A 9,891-nucleotide genomic window follows, 5' to 3' on the forward strand; every position below is an offset into this window, starting at 1 on the left:
CGCGATCTTCGGTAGCGGATGCGGGGGCCTCGGCACCCTTAAACAGCACCTTCCAGGCATCTTTGTACGTAGTGTCGAAGAGCTTGCTCAAGGTTTGGTGTTGTGTCGGATCAAACTCCCACAATTTGAAGGCCCGTTGTTGGCATGGGAGGATCCGGCAGATGAGCATGACCTGGACTACGTTGACAAGCTTGAGACTCTTGTTCACCAGCTTTTGGACGCAGGCTTGAAGTCCGGTCAGATCTTCCGAATCTCCCCATGTTAGGCCCGTCTCTTCCCAGGAGGTGAGCCGTGTGGGGAAACCGGATTGGAATTTGGGGGCTGCCGCCCATTTGGGGTCGCGTGGCTCGGTGATGTAGAACCACCCCGATTGCCACCCCATTATTGTCTCCACAAAGGAGCCCTCGAGCCATAGGACGTTGGCCATCCGGCCCACCATGGCACCTCCACACTACGCTTGGCGGCCGCCCACTACTTTCGGCATGACATTAAAAGTCTTCAGCCATAAGCGGAAGTGGGGCTAGATGCATAGGAAGGCCTCGCACACGACGATGAACGCCGAGATGTTGAGGATGAAGTTCGGGGCCAGATCATGGAAATCTAGGCCATAGTAGAACATGAGCCCCCGGACAAATGGGTGAAGTGGAAAGCCCAGTCCGCGGAGGAAATGGGGGAGGAATACGACCCTCTCATGGGGCCTAGGGGTGGGGAGAGTTGCCCCTCATCTGGTAGCCGGTGCGCGATGTCGTCAGACAAGTATCCGGCCTTCCTTAACTTTTTGATTTGCCCCTCCGTGACGGAGGAGGCCATCCATCTACCTCCCACTCCGGACATGATTGGAGAAGGTTGGGATGGGAAGTGCGGACTTGGGCGCTGGAGCTCGAGTGCGCAGGGATGGATAAGCAAAGGAGGAAGAAGGCGTAAATGGAAAGGGTGGATCCTTATCCCCTTATATGGGCGGCCGAAACTATAAGCCCCCACCAGCCTAATAAAACTCGCTTATCTCCCAAGCGCCGCGGTTAATGGCGCGGTTGGGTTACCCACGCCCGTATTGATGAGAATCCCGGAATAAGGGGACACGTTCTCTGCCTTGACAAGACGTGCCAAGGAAACCGCCTTGCTAAACGCGCTGAGGTGGAACAGTAAGACGATTCGAATAAAGGCTTGGCCATGGCGTGATGTCACGCTGCGGAATACGTCAGCGGATTAGATTTGTGCAGATATTATTCTCTCTATGGTGGTATGTGGAACTTATTTTGCAGAGTCGGACACTATCCTTGTGTTCAACATCTTCTATGAAGTATTCGGAGGAGGAACCCGCCTTGCAATCCCGAAGACAATTTGCGCGCCGGACTCGTCGTCATTGAAGCCTGGTTCAGGGGCTACTGAGGGAGTCCTGGATTAGGGGGTGTTCGGATGGCCGGACTATGACCTTTGGCCGGACTCCCGGACTATGAAGATACAAGATTGAAGACTTCGTCCCGTGTCCGGATAGGACTTTCCTTGGCGTGGAAGGCAAGCTTGGCGATATGATATGAAGATCTCCTCCCATTGTAACCGACTCTGTGTAACCCTAGCCCTCTCCGGTGTCTATATAAACCGGAGAGTTTTAGTCCGTAGGACGAACGACAATCATACCATAGGCTAGCTTCTAGGGATTAGCCTCTCTGATCTCGTGGTAGATCAACTCTTGTACTACCCATATCATCAATATTAATAAATCAGGAGTAGGGTTTTACCTCCATTGAGAGGGCCTGAACCTGGGTAAAAACATCGTGTCCCTTGTCTCCTGTTACTATCCGCCTAGACGCACAGTTCGGGACCCCCTACCCGAGATCCGCCGGTTTTGACACCGACAGCGGTCACCGAACCCGTACAAATGGCAACCCTTGGGGGCGGTCACCGAACCCATACACTTTGGCAACCCTTGGGGACGGTCACCAGAACCCGTCAAATTGCTCGGGGCGATCTCCACAACCTAATTGGAGACCCCCGACGCTTGCCCGGAGCTTTAGACCACAATGATTGAGCTCCGAACACCACCAACCGTCTAGGCGCCCAAGCACCCAAGAGGAACAAGCTCAAGGGCACCAAGCACCCAAGAGTAATAAGCTTCTCAACTTGTAACTTCCAGTATCGCGTGGAGAACTCAAACCAATGCACCAAATGCAATGGCAAGGGCACACGGAGTGCCCAAGTCCTTCTCTCTCAAATCCCACCGAAGCAACTAATGCTAGGGAGGAAGATGAGAGGAAGAACAAGAAGATCACGAAGAACTCCAAGATCTATATCCAAGGGGTTCCCCTCACTTAGAGGAGAAAGTGATTGGTGGAAATGTGGATCTAGATCTCCTCTCTCTTTTCCCTCAAGAACTAGCAAGAATCATTGGAGGGATTAAGAGTTAGCAAGCTCGAAGAAGGTCAACAATGGGGGAAGAACATGAGCTCAAAGGATAAGGTCCAATGGGGAAGAAGACCCCCTTTTAGGTGGGGAAAAATCCAACCGTTATGCTCACAGCCCGCACAAAGCGGTACTACCGCTAGGGCGGTAGTACCCCTTTGAAAAACAACAGCGAGGAGGAAAAAGGCCAGTAGAACCGCCGGAGCGGTACTACCGCTCGTCCTCATGATACTACCGCTCGACCTCACGGTACTACCGCCAATGTTAGCGGTACTACTGCTTGCGAGCGGTACTAAAAAAATACTTCTGTGCCTACTTCCGCTGAGCAAAACACGAGATTTTGGTCCAGAGCGGTACTACAGCTTACGAGACGCGGTAGTATTGCTCTGGGGTGGTACTACCGCTCAGGAGCCGCGGTAGTACCGCTCTGGAGCGGTAGTAAAAAATTACATCCGCTCTAGTCGCGGTAGTACCGCTGCAGCCTTTACCAAAACAGCCACAACTTTTGCAAACGGACTCCGAATTCAACGAAACCAAGTTTGTTGGAAAGCTAACGACATGGGCTAACAAAATCTTGATAGAAATGTCAAGAATAAGAAAATGAGAAAAGTCCCATAAGAACATGGTGAGAACCCTTCATCGGATAAGACCGGTAAAACCTCCAACACCGAAAACATCATAGAAGACGCATGCGAACTCCGTTTTCGATTTACTCAAGGTTGTCATCAAGATGACCATAGGATCTAAGACTCACAAAGATAACCAAACAAGAACCAAGAAACATGATGCAAGGATGCAATGGTTTGAGCTCTCTACTAACGATACGGTCAAGCTACCAACTTGAGAGCCCCCCTTGATAGTACGGCAAACGATCCTATAACCCGGTCTCCCAACTACCACCACGAGATCGGTAAAATAGACAACCTATCAAGGGCAAACCTTTGCCTTGCACATGGTCCACTTGAGCTAGATGAAGACGATCTTGACTCCCTCAAGTTGGACCACCTTTCTTGATTGCATTGGCTCGATGAAGAGTAGATGATTGCTCCCCCATAGTCCACTATGGGTGAGCCACTCTTAGGCACATATTCACAAGTCCATTGACACCACAATGGATGGCAAGATTCAAGCACTTGATCTCTTCGTGATGCTCCACTTGAACTTGCACATGGCAATCTTGATGACGATCACCACTTGATGTCATTCTTTCCATGGGTTGTATGATATCTTCTCCTTGAAGCAAGCCCATGGACACGTACCTAACCCCACATAGAACTCTCACATAGACCATGGGTTAGTACACAAAGTGCAATGGACAATGCTTACCATACCATGGGATCACTTGATCCCTCTCGGTACATCTTCTACGCTTTGTGAGTTGATCAACTTGATTCACTCTTGACTTAGTCTTGATCAACCTTGAATCTTTCCAACTGTCTTCATTTGGATGATGTCTTGAAGGTAAACATGAATGATCACACAATCTTATTCTTCAAGACATGCTTGCAATAAGCTCAATACTCACATGACCAATCTTTGGATAATTCCTTCATATCACCTTGGTCAACTCATAAACTCCTTGAAACCAACACATCGACTTCAAGAAAAGCCTATGGACAAAACCTTCAAATATAACTCAAGGCAACCATTAGTCCATAGAGATTGTCATCAATTACCAAAACCAAACATGGGGGCACCGCATGTTCTTTCAGATGACAACATACATCAAAGCTTCAGATAAAGATATAGAGAATAACAAGTAAAGCTTTGGAAAGACATGTAACATGCATAGGCTCCCCCTACATGTATGCAATCATGTAAATATGGAATATAGGAGCATGTGAATGCATAAGTATGATAGAGTAAACAATGTGTTACATGTATCTTGGCTATATGCATCAGAGCAAATGATGTGAATATGAGAAATGTACCTTCATGCTCATGAGTCCTTCTTGCAAATAGTATGTACATCAGCAAGAAATCCTCATACACATGACTGTGATGCATATACTTACCTTGTGGTCTTGAGTTGGCTTAGGAAGGAATGAACCTGCGTAAACAAGGTTAGATAACACAGATACACCTACTAGCTAGAGCAAACAAAAGAAACCACAAGAGTACCAAGACTGGGATGACATGTAGAGAGTGAGTGCTGAGTACTCCATTGGATATAGACATGTCCCCAAAGGTAAAGATGTGCAATGAATTCAAGGATTTCCTTCCCTTAGATGTCTTGCTCCCCTGAATCTAGCATGGGATACTGGGAGGAGATAGGGAACAGAAAATCAGAGCAAAGAGAAGAAATAGAGCTAATGCAAACAATCAAATATGAACATGTATTTCCCCTCTTAAAGACATGTGACTTCTCTCCTCTTGAACACCAAGCATCTGGGGTCTATTCAGTCTCTCCCCCTGAGTATTTTCTCCCCCTATAGAAACGATTAAGCTTTGATGTGATCTCTCTCTCCCCCTTTAACATCAATTTCCAAGAAGGATTCTTCTGGATTTTGTCACAAATGGGTTTGGTCCTTGAGTCACAGAACAAAGCAGCAAGCCGAATGTGATGCTGGTAGAGGACAAGAATCATTGAGTGGAGCTGGATCAAAAGGAATACAGGAACAAGTGGCAAGCTATTTTTCCTGTAGTGAAATTGGTGGCACCGAGTTGTATGCTTCGGTTGCACCGAAACAATTCGGTTGGACCGAAAACAATAGACCGGTGGGGCCGAGTTCATCACAGAGAAAACACTTGTCACCTCATCTCACTAGACAAGTAAGATCTCATAAGGATTTGCAAGGAATTAACTGAAAGATTTTCAAGGAATTGAATGCAGGGAATGCAGAACAGAAAGGAAATCTAGATGAAGTTTTTTTTGAAAGGGGGAACAAATATGCATGAGACAAATGCAAGAGCACAGAAAAGAACACAAGAGAACTTCATCTAGAATTGGTCGGCGACAAAGTCACCTATGTTAGAGTATATTGACTTAGGAGTCAAGTGAGATCACTTGATCATAGGTCATACTCATCGTTTAAGCTCAAAATGGGGTTACCATTTTTTGTTTAAGCATCTTGATGTATTCACATATTGTTGAGTTGCTTTGACTCATGACTTGGAGTAAAGCTTCTCTAAGATGGAATAACATACCTTGGGTGGTGGTGTTGATCGTGATCATGTAGTTGAACTTGTGTAGGTTGCTCAAGGTTGATGTAGCTCATCAAGAGTTGGGAGCTCCACTTGGAATTTGAGTTCATCTACCTACATGGGTTAGTCTTGCAAGGAAGATCACTTGTGTATCCAAAATGACAATCATAAAGCTCAATGTAGAATTTGTTAAAGGATATGTTTGAAGGGTTTCGAGCTTCCTTGTCTTCAACCACCATTGTGTAGAAACTTGGTGATGTAGAAATTTGCTCAAGATGTGAGTGAGTTGCAATCTCAAAGATTTAGATTCATCCAAGTACCTACAAGGGTTAGATAGCATGCAAGGGTGCAAATATATCCAAGACATATGAATAGCATCATGAAAGAAATATCAAGGATTAATCAAAGGCTCATGCCTTGCATGTATCCAAAAAGGAGTTCCTACTCCAAGTTTGAAGCATCAATGATGTTCAATTCACCTCTCAACCTGCAAAACACTTTCTCATCAAGTGGTTTGGTGAATATATCCGCTAATTGCTTATCCATGCGAACATGCTTAAGATTAATGTACCCTTTGGCAACGTGATCTTGAATGAAATGATGACGAACTTCAATATGCTTAGTTCCAGAGTGTTGCATGGGATTGTGAGCAATATTGATAGCACTTTCATTCTCACAAAGTAATGGAACATGTTTCACATATATCCCATAATCTTTAAGAGTTTGGGTCATCCAAAGTAACTGAGCACAACATGAACTAGCGGCCATGTATTCCGCTTCAGCGGTGGATAAGGATACCGAGTTTTGTTTCTTGGAGGACCAAGACACAAGAGATCTACCAAGAAATTGACATGTACCCGAAGTGGAATTTCTATCAACCTTGTCTCCGGTAAGGATGGCAATTTTACCCATGGGTACGGGTACCCGTGGGTACCGTACCCGCATGGGCAGGGTATGGGCACATTTTTATACTCATGGGTAGTACGCATACCCTACCCGTTAAGTCATGGGTAGGGTATGGGTATAGCCTTGTACCCGCGGGTATACCCATACCCTGCCTGTTTGTGAACTAATGTTAAGTTGTCATCATTTAGTCATTAATTTGCCATGTGACTCATCTACTTCTATTGACTTAAGAGTATGTTGTGATTTCTAAATTTTGATATTGGTCATTTACTCATCTACCTGTTATTGAGCTGAGATAACTGAGTTTTTTACCAAATGTGCTATCAATGAGCATAAATTTGTGAACAACTTGTGTACTATTTGTTCTAGCCATTGGGTACCCAATGGGTATGGGTACCCATCGGGTATGGGTATGGGTAAAGATTCATACCCATGGGTACGGGTATGGGTCAGATTGTGTACCCACTGACTATACGGGTATGGGTATGGTATTGCTCTCCCTGCCCATACCCTATCCATTGCCATCCTCGGCATAGTCTGAATCGGAGTAACCAACAAGATCGAAAGAAGACCTCTTAGGATACCAAATGCCAAAATTTGGTGTGTGTATTAAGTATCTCACTATCCTTTTCACAGCCTTAAGATGACATTCTTTAGGGGTCGCTTGATATCGTGCACACATGCACACACTTAGCATAATATCGGGATGAGAGGCACATAAATATAACAATGAACCAATCATGGATCGGTAAACCTTTTGATCAACCAGTTCAACATCTTTGGTCAAATCAAGATGTCCAGTAGGCATGGGTGTAGTCATACCTTTGCATTCTTGCATATTGAACTTCTTGAATAATTCCTTGGTGTACTTTGTTTGAGAGACAAAGGTACCTTCCTTAGTTTGCTTGATTTGCAAACCGAGAAAGAATTTGAGTTCACTCATCATCGACATCTCAAACTTCTCCGACATTAGCTTTCCAAACTTCTCACTAAAGTGAGGGTTAGTCGAACCAAATATAATATCATCAACATAGATTTGGCCCACAAATAGTTCTCCATTAACCCTTTTAGTAAAAAGATTAGAATCAATTTTTCCAATTTCAAAGCCTTTTTCAATAAGGAACTTGGTCAAGCATTTGTACCACGCTCTAGGAGCTTGTTTAAGACCATAAAGAGCTTTGTGAAGTTTGTAAACATGATTAGGTTTCTTAGGATTGACAAAGCCGGGAGGTTTCTTAACATAAACTTCCTCCTCTATTTCACCATTTAGAAAAGCACTTTTAATGTACATTTGGTACAAGGTGATATCATGGTGATTAGCATAGGCAAGTAAGATACGAATGGACTCAAGTCTAGCAACTGGGGCATATGTCTCACCATAGTCCATACCTTTGACTTGAGTGTAGACTTGGGCGAGAGACATGCTTTGTTTCGAACTACTTGTCCATCTTCATCTTGCTTGTTGCGAAACACCCATTTGGTACAGATGATGTTGTGGTTGTTGTCGGGCTTCTCAACCAATGTCCAAACTTGGTTTCTCTAAAAGTTGTGTAGCTCTTCATGCATGGCGTTTATCCAATCTGGATCTTCCAAAGCTTCTTCAACCTTCATAGGTTCAATGCTAGAGATGAATGAATAATGTTCACAAAAGTTAGCCAAATGAGTTTTAGAGCGAGTGTTTCTCCCGCTTTGGATATCATTGTAGATTTGCTCGACGGGATGGTCTTTGGCGACTCTTGCTTGAACTCGTGAAAGCTTTTGCTTCGATCTTGGTGGAACATCTTCTTCATCTTGTTCTTCTTCTTGGCCTTCTTTGTTGTTGACGTTGGTGTTCTCTTGTCGTGGTGGAGAAGGAGGTTGTTGATGTTCATCTTGGTGTACTACCTCGTTTTCTTCATCTTGGTGTGTCCCACTTGTGGATGCTTCCGTATCAACTCTTGGTTCACCTTGTCGTGAGGTGGAAGCCTCCACTTGGACGGACGAGGTACTCTCCTTCACCTCCGTTGGACGAATCTTGCCAATAGAAAAGCCTTGGATTGCTTCCGAAGGGTCTTTTTCTCCTACATCAATTGGCAATTGCTCTACTTGCAAGCCGTTAGATTCATCAAACTTCACATCTACCGTTTCTTCAACCTTTCGAGTGAAATTATTGTAGACCCGGTAAGTGTGAGAGTTTGAGCCATAACCAAGTAGGAAACATTCACGAGACTTAGGAGCAAATTTAGAACGATGATGCTTATCAAGAATGTAGCACTTTGAGCCGAATACTTGAAAGTATCCAACTTGGGGTTTGTTACCGGTGACGAGCTCGTATGCCGTCTTGCCGAGTAGCTTGTGAATATACAAGCGATTTGTTGCATGACAAGCTATCTCAACCGCTTCCGCCCAAAAGTGCTTAGGCATCTTGTACTCATCAAGCATCGTTCTCGCCATTTCGATGAGTGCCCGGTTCTTCCTCTCAACAACTCCATTTTGTTGAGGTGTGTACGTAGTTGAGAACTCATGTGAAATCCATTCTTCATCAAGAAAGGTGTCCACATTTGCGTTCTTGAATTCCGTTATGTTGTCACTGCAAACCTTCTTGATCTTCACTTCAAATTGATTTTGGGCCTTCCTAGCGAAGTTTTTGAAGATCTTTTGGACCTGCGATTTATCATCGAGAAAGAACACCCACGTAAATCTTGAAAAATCATCAACTATAACTAGACCAAAAGAATTTCCACCGAGACTTTTGTAAGCGTTGGGACCAAAAAGATCCATGTGAAGTAGCTCGAGTGGCCTCCTTGTGGTCATGATGTTCTTCACGGGATGCCTTCCTCCAACCTGTTTACTAGCTTGACAAGCACTTCAAAGTCTATCCTTATCAAATATGACATCGTTAATGCCAAGGATATGATTACCTTTAATAAGCTTGTCAAGGTTTCGCATGCCCACATGACCTAACAGTCTATGCCACAACCAACCTTTAGAGGATTTAGCAATTAAGCAAGTTCTAGGTTGAGCCTTTTTAGTGAAATCAACAATGTAAAGATCACCTCTACGTATATAGGTAAAGACCATTTTATGATTGTCTCTTCAAAACACTTGGCAATCTACTTCAGTAAATAAGACATTGAAACCGAAACAAGGCTAGATACTGAAAGTAAATTGTACCTAAGAGATTCAACGAGCATGACATTTTGTATGGAGCTATCATGTGAGATGGCCACCTTACCGAGGCCAACCACCTTACCGTTTGAGTTGTCACCAAAAATGACATACTTTCAAGGGTCGTCGTTTTTAGCAAGCTCATGAAATATATCTTTATCTCCGGTCATGTGATCAGTACATCCACTATCAAGAACCCATTCCTTTCCACCTGCCATGTATCCCTGAAGATTTGCCATAAGACCAAAGTGTCGCATTGCATCATCAAGATCAAAGTCACTATCATCATCCTCA

This window comes from Triticum aestivum, chromosome 3B (assembly GCF_018294505.1).
Source record: "Triticum aestivum cultivar Chinese Spring chromosome 3B, IWGSC CS RefSeq v2.1, whole genome shotgun sequence".
NCBI classification, from domain to species: domain Eukaryota; kingdom Viridiplantae; phylum Streptophyta; class Magnoliopsida; order Poales; family Poaceae; genus Triticum; species Triticum aestivum.